Source organism: Alosa alosa, chromosome 18 (genome assembly GCF_017589495.1).
Source record: "Alosa alosa isolate M-15738 ecotype Scorff River chromosome 18, AALO_Geno_1.1, whole genome shotgun sequence".
In the NCBI taxonomy this organism is placed as follows: Eukaryota; Metazoa; Chordata; class Actinopteri; order Clupeiformes; family Clupeidae; genus Alosa; species Alosa alosa.
In genome coordinates, this window is record NC_063206.1 from 19,727,288 (window position 1) to 19,742,277 (window position 14,990).

Consider the following 14,990-nt stretch of genomic DNA (forward strand, 5'->3'; position numbering starts at 1 on the left):
ACCGCACGCATGGTCAGATGCAGTGCCTTAGGGTTGTGTATGAACTGTCAAAGAGCATCAGAATTGAGGTGCAAACACAGAATCTCCGCACTGTGACACACACACACACACACACGACATGGCTGAAGGCATGTCTGGATATCATGGCAGCCTGCCACTTATCTTATCTATTGGAAATTCTCACGTTTTTAGTCTGCATCTCATTATAAGTAATGGATATTACTGGATAGCTAGCTGAGTTGTGTATTTGATTGTGTCTGAATTGACCTCTGAAATGGCATTGGGGAAAAGGGACTATTTAAAAGGAAATGTTTCAGTTCATTAAAACAATGTTATGAAGACAATGAAAATGAAATAAAATTAAGTCAAATAAATATTGAAAAAGAAAAAAAGATTGTGGCACAAGCTGTTTTCTGTGTGCATGCACACAATATTTTCAGAGTATCAGATTTAGTTGGAGTGGCCATCTGTTTATGCTCCCAATGCTTTGTTGAATCCACGGTGATGTTTATTGACGCTAAATCACATTTTTGGTATTTTATTACTTTGTACGTAGCAGGAAACACAGCAGGGCTCCGACTCCCATCATAAAACAGACTGATGAATGTAAAATGGGATCTGAAACAGAGCTTGTGAGGGGAAGCTGGAGGGAATTGTCTGAACTGATGGCAGAGTATTTCTCTGTGTGTGTGTGCGTACGTGCATATTTGTTGTGCCGCCCCATCTTTGCTACTTTGCTATATCTACTTCGATGATGGACAGTATGACATCCTTGCCTTCGCATCTTCTCTTCTCTCCTTACCCTGGCTGCGCCTCAAAGCAAATGCCATTCCTTGATCATAATATTCGGCAGAATGGAAGTTATTAACGTTTTCTAAAACCGAGTGTGGCCGAGTGGCAGTGAGCAGCATCTCAAAGTGTCTGAGAGCCACTGAGGGGCAGGCCTGAGACCGTAACCAGTCTGACGAGAGTAGATTGACAGCTTTTAGTCAAAAAGGACCAAAGTAGGGAAGCAAAATGTCAGTGTGATAAGAATGGGTCTTCATCTGTCAACCACTGAATTGAGACTTGTCTCCACTGAGTTCTAATGAGTAACGTGTGCGTGCGTGCGTGCTACATTGAAAGGAATGTGTCACAAAACACAACAATGCTGAGAAATGTGGTTTCTTTTTGAGGTTGCAAATGAATAGGTGAAATTAAGAAAAAGGGAAAAATTGTGTGGTGAAGGATAAAGAGCATGAATCTGTGGAGAGTGGGAGAGAGAGAGAGACGGAGAGATGGGAAGTGAGAGCGAGAGAAAGAGATGGAAAGAGCGAGAGCAAGAACCCACAGGGTCCATCTATGTCATGATGGGGACAAATTAGAGAGGGACAAGAGCACCTTGTTTCTCAAATGACTCTGTTACCATAACAACCACTTTTGTCCTTCTCTGTTTTTTTTGCCGGATTTTCTTTCTTTTGTTGTAAAAAGCGTCCTGCCATACCCAAAAAAAGCCTCATCGGAGCAACACGAAAAAGAACACACACAGATACAGACACACACAGCACATTAAAAAGAAAGAGGCGAACTGGACCTTAATGGCTGACATCACATCAGTAATCACACTGACGCTCCATCAAATAACTCGTGATGACTGATGGGAGACCAAAGTTTTCAGACAGGTTTTGAACCACCCAGGTTTGACCTTGATTGCCTTCATTTTGGCCGACCCCTGATGGATCTTCACTCAGGTCACAGTGCCATTAGCTTCGACTGGTGTGGTTCACTGGGGGTTAATTTGGGTGTTTCTCTCAATTTGCCTTGAATGGAGCGCTTGGAAAATTGTACGTGATGGAGGGTGGAAATGCTAAGCCAGCAGCCGGTGGCTGGTGAATGATTAGGGCTGTTATTGAGTTATGGCAGACGAGGAAAGGCCACTTATGAGCGAAGCCCGTCATGTCATTGCTCATGTGTTAAAGGTCATTATCCTTCCTTCTGACACCTGACACCACTTGTGCTGCCCGGCAGCCAATCAGAGTGCTTTGCTCACTGCTTAAGATGTTACTCTTCTCGTGCGATGAGCTGTGGCAGTGGCGTCCGCACAGGACAGAGACGTTAAGCCTCCAAGACAGCTGGTCTCTGGAAGCGTCATATTATCATAGAGAGATGATACTTCAGACTCAAGATGCTCAAGGAGCATGCATCCATGGCAACATGGTTTTATTGTTGTTGTTGTTTTTTTTAATGACACATTGTCGTGTCATCTTTCATAATGATGTTGGAGAGTGTAGATTAAAAAGGTCATAGGTCAACCAGTAACCCCCACTCCCCCAACTCTTAGTCATGTCTCTTCTGTGGTTCTGGGAGTCTTCAAGCTCTTACAGATATGAACACACACACACACACACACACACACACACACGCCTAGAACCAGCAACTGTCCGCATAACCATATAACTGTCCACATGGAAAAGCCGTAAAAATAATAAAACCACATTACGATTTTCCTTTCTTTAGAGTGTGACTCCACTGTGAACATTATTCATTTAAGATTCTGTCTGTGTACGAGTAAGACTTTCAGGCACTTTTATCTCTAAGCCCCGAACATCAATGGGGTAAAAAATAGGGGAAATGAACAGTGAGAAAGAGTTGCCTGTGCCCAGGTTCCCCTTTTGCCTGGCGCTGCTACTGATAGGGAGTGGCAGCGAATAGCTTGTGTGCCTGCCTGGAAGGGACTTGTACCCTATAACCATACGCTAATCGATCTGACATGTGCCATTAGATTAGATTACCGCGCAGAGCGGTCGCAGCCAAACGGATTCGCTCCTTTTCTCAGCAGTGGCAATGCTATTGGTTCATCTGGAACCAGAGACCCTCCTCACCCCCCAACCCATGCGCACACATATACACAAAAAATCAGGCTGGGTCTGTGTGGACTTGTTAGTTTATGAGGCAAACATGAGAAATGATGACAAATTTCACCTGCTTGAGGTTTTGTTTTTGTTCAGATTAATTTTATTAAGAACAGAAGGCTGGGTGTCCAGTGACGCACTCGGAACATTTCCCAGACAACATCCCTTGTGTCTATGTGCCATATCCAACACGTGCTATATATTTGCTCTCAAACATGCTTTTGTCTGAAAGATGAGGGGCTGTGCGTCGGACGTCAACTTGTTTGTGAGTGGCGGCCGTCTCCCTGTGCGTCCACTTTTCCATGACGTCCCCCTCTTGCGGAGGATCAAAGACCAGACGCGGCCGCGGCGTGATTGTGCGCCGCTGTAAAGCTCGCGCCAGCGCAAGATGGCGCATCCCTTTTGATACTCGTAATTTTGTCACATTAACCTTTCATCGGGGGCCTCCGAAAGCAGTCAGGGATGAAAGAGAAGGGTTTTCAGAGCCAGGGAACAGGAAATTGGGCTGTTTACATCGATGGTGGTGTGTGTGTGGTGTGTTTTGTGTGTGTGTGTGTGTGTGTAGGGGTGATGAGCACGTAGGTTGACACACACACACACACACACATACATACACACACACACACACACACACACACACACACACACACACACACACATATCTTGTTTGTTTTCTCCCCTCACCGAGACAAGGCAGCAAAAGCAGTCTGGCCTCTCAGTCAATGTTAACGAGGTTACACAGTCGCTCTGGTTCAGCCTAAGATAAAGATGGCACATAAGGAAACAAAACGGCTTTAGAGGTGTGGTGACGACAAAGAGGAGGAAAGAGGAAGGCAAGTCCAAAGTCTTCTTGGAGATTTGATGTAAACCATGATCTTGGCTCCTGGGTCATTTTTTTGATTTCAGGATCCCCGATGAGAGAGAGAGAGAGAGAGAGAGAGAGAGAGAGAGAGAGAGAGAGAGAGAGAGAGAGAGAGAGAGAGAGAGAGAGAGAGAGAGAGAGAGAGAGAGAGAGAGAGAGAGAGAGAGAGAGAGAGAGAGAGAGAGAGAGAGAGAGAGAGAGAGAGAGAGAGAGAGAGAGAGAGAAAAAAAAGGAAGAGTTTGATTGTCCACAAGAGAGAGAGAGAAAAAAAGGAAAAAAAAAAGGAAAGCAGTTACCAGTGGACCAAATCACATTGGCGGGCCTGTTGACCATGTTGAATTGAGTAAGCAGGAACACACTGTCTCATTCCCTCGTTCTCTCATCCTTAGTTATTGTACATGATGTTCCTAGAAATGTCCAGGGTAGTCCAGTTGCAGTTTTTGTCAGCTCTAAATAGAGACTGTTAAGGTGGATTCTAGGGTTTCTTGACATAATGTGTAAATCAAACTGTGGTTACTGAGTAGTTAGAACCACAGACCTTGGCTCATGTAGCCTACCACTGTGTTGAGAACATTTGTATGGCACGGACAAATAGACAGTGGAATAAAAACAAGTTAAGAGACTGTACGCAACTTGTGCTATAGTGTCATCATCAGATTATTTTTTTTAATGGTGTGTATATAGTCATTTGAAGGAAGGATGAAAAGTCCTGTCATTCCAACATACTGCCAAGGCTATGCACTATATCGTGCTATGATCTGGGTTGGACAACCTGCAAAAATGTAAAGAAAAGCTTTCGTAGCACATCACCAACTACAGTATATCACCAAAAGAAATGAGTTAGCATGTGAGCCAGCAAACTGTGCAAGTTGAATCAGTTGAAACACTGTGATCCCTTCCCTAGTTAATGTATCTGGCTAATTGGCTAATAAAAATAGCCCCAATATTTGATATCTTTTGGGGCAATTCCACGCAAAACTGTCACATCCATAACGCCAACTAAATACTATGGCATTGTGTTGGCGTTATGGATGTGACAGTTTTGCGTGGAATTGCCCTTTGGCATTACTGTGACATTAAGCCCAGTGCCTATTCAGCAGGTTGCCATGGAACCAAATGATTAGTGAAGATACAGGTCCAAATCAGATGCAGGTTCTTCTTAAATAAATTTACATTTGTGTGTGTATGGGCCTTTCCAAGCTTGCGCCCTATTGTGTCCAGTGTGTGTGTGTGTGTGTGTGTATGTGTGGGACAGTATTTGCACTTCTGAAAAGGGTTGGTGCTCATATGCTGATTTTCCCAGAGGAAGCGTGGATGGGCATGATCAGAGAGGAACCAGGTGCACACGCACACACACACACACACACACACACACACACACACACACACACACACACACACAATGGCCTCAATAAATGGCTGTCAGCACCTACTGGACAGCCACCCACACATACATACATTCTCCCCATGACTCCCTTTCTCCATACCCAGCCTTCAACCCCCTGTGTGTCCCTGAAATAATATAATAACTAGATGTACCGCATAGCGGTACAAAATATGACCGCCGCTCAGTCCTGTACATCCGTTCCGCGAAAATAAATCACACTTCAATTTGTCTCCATATTTTACTCCATCCCCCACTCTTGAAACTTTTGTGTATGCTTGTTTGGCATGCCTGAGTGTGTGCAAAGGGCGGCACAGAAAGTAGCCTACTGGTGCTGAAAAGGTGAATAGATTGTAGAATAGCCAAAGAAGATGTAGCATTGTTATAAAACCTTTAAAATCTCTAAACAATCACAAGTAGGGCAGTTCATCACAGTTCATCCATTGCAACTGGATTGATGAAAGGTCACTTACACCTGTAGGCTACATTGTATTTGGGAAAAGCAAAAGGTATCAGCATAATGTTATTTATTTATTTATTTATTTATTTATTTATTTATTTATTTATTTATTTATTTTTTATGTATTTTTAAACAAAGACATCTCTGTCAGTTCCATGCCGTTTTCAACAGCTATCAAAAACAAAGGTCATTTTTGGATGGATGGATTTTTTGTGAATGTTTCTTTTTCTACATAAGATTTTAGTCATCTTTAGTTCATGTAATACTTTATTGTCAATGCACAAATTAAGTAACAGTAGGCCTAGTCTGAAACGTTATTGTTAATGCACAAATTAAGTAACAGTAGCCTAGTCTGAAACGAAATGCTGTTTTACATCTAACCAGTGGTGCAAATAACTGACATGTCCAAATGGGCCTTGATGAAATGCGCGCCGCTAGACTGTTCATACACATTTTAACGGGCCAAAGTTGAAGAGCTTTTTGTCCGTTATTGTTAGTGCAAATATAGGCTGATTCATGTTCCCTTGCATTGTTTAACTGAGGTCCATGGCTAGTCTGGCTTTCATCAGACCAAGCTCAATCTTTTAAGAAATCAAAAAATAAATAGCGGGCAGATCAGGCTGGGTTCACCCAGCCTAGTCCATAGGCACCCGATATTGTTTAATTTTCCGATTGAGATATACGCTCTGGCTATTCTAAATGCAAAAATGCATCAGGGAGTTATGACAAAACGGTAACTAACAAACTAGATCCTAATAGAAAGCTGTTAGCTTCCCTAAGCTACAGGTAGGATTATAAGGTAGGCCTATTTACAACATAAATTGTCAATAGGCTATGCTACGGACACAAATAAAATCTCCTTTGGAAACCAATGGCTTATGCCTTACAGTATCAAGCGGACTTAAACTCGTGGGCGAAAAGTTGTAATAACTTTCACGCAGCCCATGAGTCAAGGAAAGCGGGAATGAAGTAGCCACTTCTAAATGGGACCCACTACACATAGCTTAAGGTGTTTTGCTAAAGCAGCCATAATGAAATGAAGGTGTCATTGTTTGGATACTTCACACACGTGCTTTTTAATTTCACAGACTACAACTACCAAGCTGTAATCAAAGCACATCGATTCCCCTCACACCCTGCACGCACTTAAAACAAAATAAACAGGCGTTATCAGTCTCACGCATGTATAGGCAAAACTGTATCAGACCGTGTAACGTTGGTAAATCTTCCATTGCACAGAATGATTTTGTAGCACGGGCAATAAATGACAGTCTAAAGATACAAACAGTGCTGCTATACATTTGCTTATATAACCGCATTTATAGTTTTTCTACAAATGCAATAAATTAAATGCCTCCATCACTCAACCAACGCTTAACGTAACATTACCTAGGTCCTTATTGATATTACAAGATTAACGCATCTGCAGTAAAACCAAGCATGTCCGATAAACATTCTCAGATTTATTTCCCGCTTCAAGAAGAAATGGGAATTACACTTCATGTGAACATCGCCCTATCCTTATTAGATGTTCGCATGTAAATTACAGTCCTTGTATGAAGCGCCCATTGTTTTTTTTCCAACCCACTTTTAACTTCCAACAAAATTACGCCTCACTGCAACGATGCACCATCTAGTGGACAAACGACTACTTCTCGCCAATACTGAAAATGCAGCCATGATGATGATGATGAATATTTATTTTGGCTTTCTTTTTAATCCTACTGAATTTGTAATTATGTATCGGCCGTTCTAATACCGATTAGTATGTGGGTGCCTGTGTGTGCATGTGTATATGTGTGCACCGCCATTTACAGGCCAATGAGTGTACAGTCACTAAATGTACACATAACCCTAATTTTTTAGACCCCCATGGATGAAATTCTACTTAAACTTGGCATACCGAGAATGCCAGGTCAATCATACACATAAAATTTGGTGCAGTTCTGAACATCTTAACTGAAGATAGGGCGATCTTAAAGCAGAATAATATTGCATTTTCATTTTTTACCGGGTGGGGGTGCAAATCACAAATGAGTGATTATGAGCCAGGTTGATGTGGGCCCTTGAGACCGATTCTTCCAACACCGATTCTTCCAACACCGATTCTTCATCCTCAGTGTCACGGTTCAGGTAGTTATTTAGGAAAAACTGTTTTTTTTATGGTTCAGGTGGCCCAGCAGGGGAATTTTGAATTGTGTGTGCATGTGTGCGGTGTACAAATTTATGTTTATGTGTGTGGGTGTGTGTGTGTGTGTGTATGTGCTGCTTGTGTGTTTGCCAGCGTGATGTGTGTTTGTGCATGTGCATGCATGCACATATGTCTACTGTGTGAGTATGTGTCATAATGATGATTACTGTAAATGTATGTGTGTGTGTGTGGTATCTGTTTATGCACATGTGTGCACATGGAATGGGTTAACATGACTCCTGGAGGCAAACATATGGAAAAAAATTGGTCATCCTAGGCCCTACAGTTCTCAAGATATTCACAGAGAAACTGTGTTCGCCCTACCCTCCTTCGGGGTCCAGTCCAGGGGGGGCTACAGATCAAAACAAAGAATGACGGTTCCATGCTATCCATGTGGGGGTACATGCCCACCAAGTTTTGTGTACCCCGGTCTTTCAGTGTCCCGAACTTTGTTGGTGTACGCCACTAAATGTACACATAAATTATTTTATTGTAAGGCCCCCATGAACGAAAGTACACAAAACTTGGCATGCATTCGAGGGTGTCATAATGATCCTACACTTTTAATTTCGTGGCAGTTTTGACCTTGTCAGCCAGAGATATTGTGATGAAAACACCTAATTTTTTTGCTTTTTTAATTTTAACTAGGTGCTTTATACATGAAATAAGTGGTAATGGGATGGGTTGACATGCCCCTTAAGACCAACATACAAAAAAAATGTGGACCTCCTAGGCCCTACGGTTCTCGAGATATTCACAGAAAACTGTCTCCTGCCACCTACAGGCCAGTTGGTGTATAGTAACATAAATTAATTCTATTGTGTGGCCCCCCATGAACGGGAATTCCACAAACTTGGCGTGCATACAGAGGGTGTCATAATGATCCTACACTTCCAATTTCGCAGTTTTGACTATGTTAGGTCACAGATACCTTCAATTACAACACCTCATTTTTACTTTTTGTGTTTAACTAGGTGGCTTATACATGAAATGAGTGGTTATGGAATGGGTTGACATGGCCCCTTGAGATCAACATACAAAAAAAAAAAATGGTCCTCCTAAACCCTACGGTTTTCGAGATATTCACAGAAAACTGTGTTCTGTCCTACCCTCCTTTCGGGGGGGTCCAGTCCAGCTGGGGCTACAGATCAAAAACGAAAACGATGGTTCCATGCTATCCATGTGGGGTTACATGCCCACCAAGTTTTCGTGGTATTCCCCGGTCTTTCAGTGTCCCGGAATCATTGACGGAAATTTGGGCATGCCAAAAAAGGAAAAAAAAAAAAAAAATCTGACTAAACCTATATGACAGCCGCAGGCTGGCATGCCGGGTGTCATAATGAACTCCTTTGTCCCATAGCTCCTAGCATATGGACATAAACGCTTCAAAGTGTACTAGTCATCATTGCACTGTACAAACTTACACTTACTCAGCATGCCCACTCAACAATTATAATGTTCTACACACACACACACACACACACACACACACACACACAGATACACAGATACACAGATACAATATCACAGACCTTTGTTCCAGCATATTCTCATCACTCCAAGTCCCTCCATATGCAGTCATAACACACACACACACAGACCCACACAGAAAGCCTCCAGAGTGAAGCAGCCATTCCACTTCAACCTTTGCGCTGTCACATTTGGCATGTTTGCCCTCTTTCTCTCCCTGTCTCTCTCTCCTCCCTCTCCCTCCTCGCGCTGCTTTTCAAGACATCTCGCTTTCTCTTCTCCGAGCAGGTGCCCTGTAAAGCCCTCCTCGTTCCTCGGATCGGCTGCCTGGCATTGACGTGTGTGCGCATTAGCGTCAGGAGGCCATGTTAGTCAAGCCGAGCGCACACCCCTGCTCAGTAGGTTAAGAGTGGAATGGAGGAGAAGCACAAGCCTTAGCAAAGGAGAGAGATATCAATCTGCACCCATTCAACTCAATCTTGTCATCGTCGTCTTTGTGTATGTGGCTGTACAGGGATGGGCAGTAATTCTGATCTGTGTAATTGAAATTCGAATTTCAAATGCAAAATAGTATTTTGGAATTTGGATTTTATTGGGTTGAAGGAAATTGCTTTGTATTTTGTATCAAAATACTTTTTTGGTGTTTTTTTTTTTTTGTATTTTGAAAAATGCTTCAAGATAGATACTTTCTGTAAAACGTCAATGTGACGCATACATCCTCTCTGATTGGTGTTGATGTATGTCAGGTAGACTCTGCCATTTTGACCCGATTTTATTGCAGCATCAGTCACATCCAACAAACTTTTGAATCTGCTCTGTCCGATTTGTGGTGTAGCTTGAGCAAGCTCATGAGTTGCATGATTAGAAGACATAATAATCAACGTTCCAGCTCCAGTCCTATCTGATTTGTAATCTGGCATGTCAGAAACATGTGTCATGCGAAAATCAAGCGAAAATTTTAACTCGTTATCCTAGGTTGTTCTTCCTTTAACACAATCATCTCATTCTCTACTCCAGGAGAGCTTTTACTGTCTCTTACTGGATTGATCAACATGCTTCATCACCAGTGTCTCAGTGGCAGACTTTTCAAAAAGTTGCGTGTGCTCAGAGGCATTATCATGTGTGTGTCCTATGGCCTGCATTGTAGGGGTCTCGACACACACACACAGACACACACACACACTCTCAATCCTAGTTACTTGCTCAGCTACATTTTTACAAGTTTGCCTGTTTTTGGTAAATAAGAGAAGCTGATAGATGGTAGATTTGCAAAGTGATTTTATGCATTTTTCAAAATACAAAATAATACATCATTTATTTTGATACATGGTTTGGCTACTGTATTTTGTTGTTTATTTTGAATATTTATTCATATTTAAAATGAGGGTATTTTTATTTGGTATTTTATTTTAAAATCCATTTTTATGTATTCCGCCCATTCCTGTGTGTGTGTGTGTGTTTGATGCATTGATGCATTGTAATTATTATGGATGTGTGTGTGTGTGGGTGATGTCGTCATTACATGTCCAGGCTCCAGGCTCTGCACAGCAATCGGGTGTCATGGCAGGGGTGCAACTACCCATTTTTTGAAGGGTATGCAATAACAACATTGGATAATTAGATTTCATTTATCTAAATAGAAACTATAAATAAATTCTGCGTTGTTTGCATTATTCTTCTAAGTGTGAGATGCTTGCCATTAGAGCTAGATAAACTTGAACATTAACATGAATATTTACGTACGTATGAATATTTAAGTAAATCTATGCATGATTCCATGGTAAACCAGAGTCATTGCATTAGTTATATTTTCCAGATTCTTGTCATTTATTGTACATGCTACCTTATATTTTCCAGTTTTCAGCTCAGCAACCTCGGTTTTGCACATCTAGCCGTAGCTAGCCGTAAACCCCCATTTGGCTGCAACACTCCCTGTGTTAGCAAAGGCTAGCTAGTCTGTTAACATGAATATTTGCAAGCCTCCAAGCACAGACATCACACTTTAAATTTATCTGTTGCCTTTTACCATCCAATTATTTAACTGCTGTCACATCCCTTGACATGTCATCTCCTTTTCCCTCTTTCTTTTTCTATTTTTAGCCCCTGACAGCATTTTTGCTTTATCCATCTTTTTACATAGATGAAAACTCACTACTCGTAGGCTACCTGTTCGCTCAGCGCTCACGGTGCCCCCGCTCCCTGTTCTGTGTCAAAATTATATGATGGAATCTTATGATAGGGCGCCTACTCTAGCCTGTTAGTCCTCTAAAATGTTATATGTTATATATGATTTAGAAACGCACAACAACAGCTACATATAGAAAATACCAAAACAATTATGTTTTTATTTTTTTATTTTTTATTTTTACCATCGCTTTGGCGCCACCATGGTGCTGCGCCCCTATGGACCGCATATGGCGCATACCCACTTTTTGCGCCACTGTGTCCCGGTACTGAAAAATACCTATGTCTTCCAGCTTCACAGACAGAGTGATCAATACCTGAAATATTCCACTGGGAACTGTGTCTGTTTGTGTCACCTGTTCAAGAGCCTGGACAGATGAGCTGTATGCCTAAATTGATGTCTGAGTTTGTGTAGCACGTCCGGACTGAAGAGGTACCCCTACATCTGTTTACCTGTTGAAGTGCTGAAGACACACACACACACACACACACACACACACACACACACACACACACACACACACCTGTATTTGTGTGTGTGTGTATTTGTGTGTTTTTCTTTGTGTATTTGTGTGTGAATGTGTGTGGTTGTCTTAGTGTGTGTGTGTGTCTGTGTATGTGGTGTAATTGCCCTCTAGTTGCCATTTACTGCTGCAAATTGCCAGTAATTGTGGCTGAACGTTGTCGTCTTGTTGGTGTCAGGAAGACGGCTTTGGCATCACCTCTGAAAATGGCTGTTATGGACATGGTTTCCTCCTCTCAGCCTTATCTGTTGCATTTAAACAAAATCACCTTTGTCTCCTGGGTCTCTTTTATCTCCCATCCCCCAGCATCCTGTCATATTATACTGCAGCTGTTGTCAGGCGTGCTCATGGCGTTAAAATAGCAAGCCATTTTGAATGTATTCAAAATGACCTTGCAAACAAACACATCCACACACACACACACACACACAAATACATAATACACACAGACACACAGAAGTACACACACACACACACACAGAAATACACATAAATGCAACACTTGCTCTCACTGTGACACACTTGCACAGACACACACATACACATGAAAACACACACACACACACACAGTGGCCTTCCCTAGTGCTCAGGAGCGCTGGTCCAGTTTCAGAGCACTTGTCAGAAGTGGACACTGGGAGATGAAAGGTAAGCATAGATCATAGCATTCTTTCCCCCTCTTTTAACCAGGACAAAGAGACCTCTAGCCTCCCCATCACGCCTCCTCTTAGCCTCTCACAGCGGCTCTGACCACCTCATTCACTCTTATTTAGCTCCCATTTCTATTCGCTCACACTCCCTACCTAGACATCTCTGAGAGCAAAACTGTGTTCATGTGTTCTTGGACCCAAACAGTACGATGTCTACCATTATTTGTCTTGACCACAATAATTGATCAAAACTGTGGCAAAGTTGCATTTTTTAAAGACGTATAAATATAATTAGTATGTGCTTCTTAGTAATAATGCCCATGACGACAGCATTGCCACTGTCTTGTTAGCAGAGCGTGGCTATCTGTAGAGACATCCATAGTTTCCTCTCCATAGGAAATGACAGAAGGATAGACCCTTGAGGCAGATGCTAGCAGATTGCTGATGTTCCCAATGAAAACGTTATGGCAGCTAATTAATTGTCAAGTCCACTTCATGCTGGTTTAAGTGCTGCGGCGGACTTCATACAGTAGTGTATGTTCACTGCTTTGTATGCGATACTGTGCTTAATTAAGTTCATTACTCAACTAAATGACATATATATATATATATATATACACACACACACACATACACAGTAGACTGGAGTTTCTATGAAATCAGTGGTACTGTGAACAGTGGAACGGGGTCCCTTGTTTAGTTGTTTAGTCCTGGTACTGTTTAGTCCTCATACTGCATTCTCTTAAGTTAACCTCCCCGACTACAGTTTTTAAATGAGCACTTCCTTTAACTTGTTGTTTATTGTGCTTGAATCTTCCCTTGGCCTATAAATGCCCTGAAACCGTCCAACCTTGTTTGCTCTCTCAGCTGTTGTCATTGGCAGTGTCTGCTTATTCTCTCTCCCCCTCTCTTTCCTTTCCCCCCTCTCTCTCTCTCTCTCCCTCTCTCTCTCTCTCTCTCTCTCTCTCTCACATTTCCCCTCTCCTTCCTTCCCTCCTTCCCTCTAGAACTGAAAAGTTTATTTTAATCTTTTTTTTTTGTTTGCCAAGCTCTGGAAAAACGGCAGCAGACACACTCACACTCACACAGCCTGTATTCTCTGTTTGTAATCTTGCGCACACACACACACACACACACACACACACACTCCCTGCCTCCTGTGCCTTTTTCCCTCTGTGGTTAACTTGATCAGGCCCCTCCTGAAGGATGATAACAAATGACATGCTGGGAAATGACGCTCATCCATCTCCTGCTGCACAGCTCTGGGTCCTGTCTGTCTCGGCAAGAGCCAAGACAACTCCCCACCACCAAACAATGTACAATGCACACACACACACACACACACACACACACACACACACACACACACACACACACACACACACACACTATGCCCACGCTTCCCTTCTTATCAATCTCTCAACTTGACATGTTCAGCAGAGATGAAGGGAGGGAGAAAACTGCATACAAGGGGTTTCAGTAGTCCCCTTGGAGTGCACAGGAGCCAGTCTCCTGTGAAAACACCCCACACGCTGCTCCATACACGACTGGTGCGGGGCGGGGGCGGGGGGGGGGGTAGTCGAGGTGGAGGTGATGAAGGGGGCTGGGTGCAGGTGAGCGCGCCACATTCTCATCGCCTTTGTGGAGGCGGCATCCAGCTGTTCTTTCTCTTTCTCTCTCTCTCTCTTTTGTGTTAGGAGGCACACCACACCACCCCACACCACACCACCCCACACCACCACCCTCATTGTGTTTTTATCTGATTTCACGGGGAAACTGAACAGGTTAGCCATCGGCTGGGCCAGGTGCGCAGTAGGAGACGTGTGTGTGTGCGTGTGCGTGTGTGTTTGGGGGGAGGGGGTGGGGTTGCGCGTATGTATGGTGACAGAGATTGAGGCAGCTGCAGACTGCTCAGCAGCATAATTACAGGCCTGGTCTTCCCGCCTCTGTGTTGCATTTGTTCCGTGCCCTAAGTCAACAAGTGGACGTGACTGTGTCTTTCTGGAGAAGGAGACACTCCGAGGAAGGCGCGCTGTCAATGGCACACAATCAATGGTGCTGTTTTTTTATAGTGTCTTTATGTGAAGTGCCGCCCCCACACGTTCCTGATGTAGCAAATGAGCAGTGGATACATTGTTTGTCATCATTAGAACAGTACACGAGGAGGGTGTAGTGGAAAAGAGCATTCAGAGCTGTGCACAGAGGCACCAGACCAGGCCTGTTCCCTTGAAGAGTGGGAATCCTCCAGTCTACTGGAATGTCTTAATGGCTGTTTTGTCACATCCACTGTAGTATTTTGTGTTACGTCAAAAAGAGTGATTAAATAATGTATGAAAAACATGAAAAAATTACTTTTACAACAGAGTTGCTTGTCCAT

General features: G+C 42.9%; 1 protein-coding gene across 1 annotated transcript in view; it reads left to right on the forward strand.

The window, feature by feature from the left end:
* The window catches only part of pdzd8 (PDZ domain containing 8), a 50,450-nt gene that overhangs the window by 29,294 nt on the left and 6,166 nt on the right, over positions 1 to 14,990 (forward strand). The gene's annotated exons all lie outside the window — the stretch shown is intronic.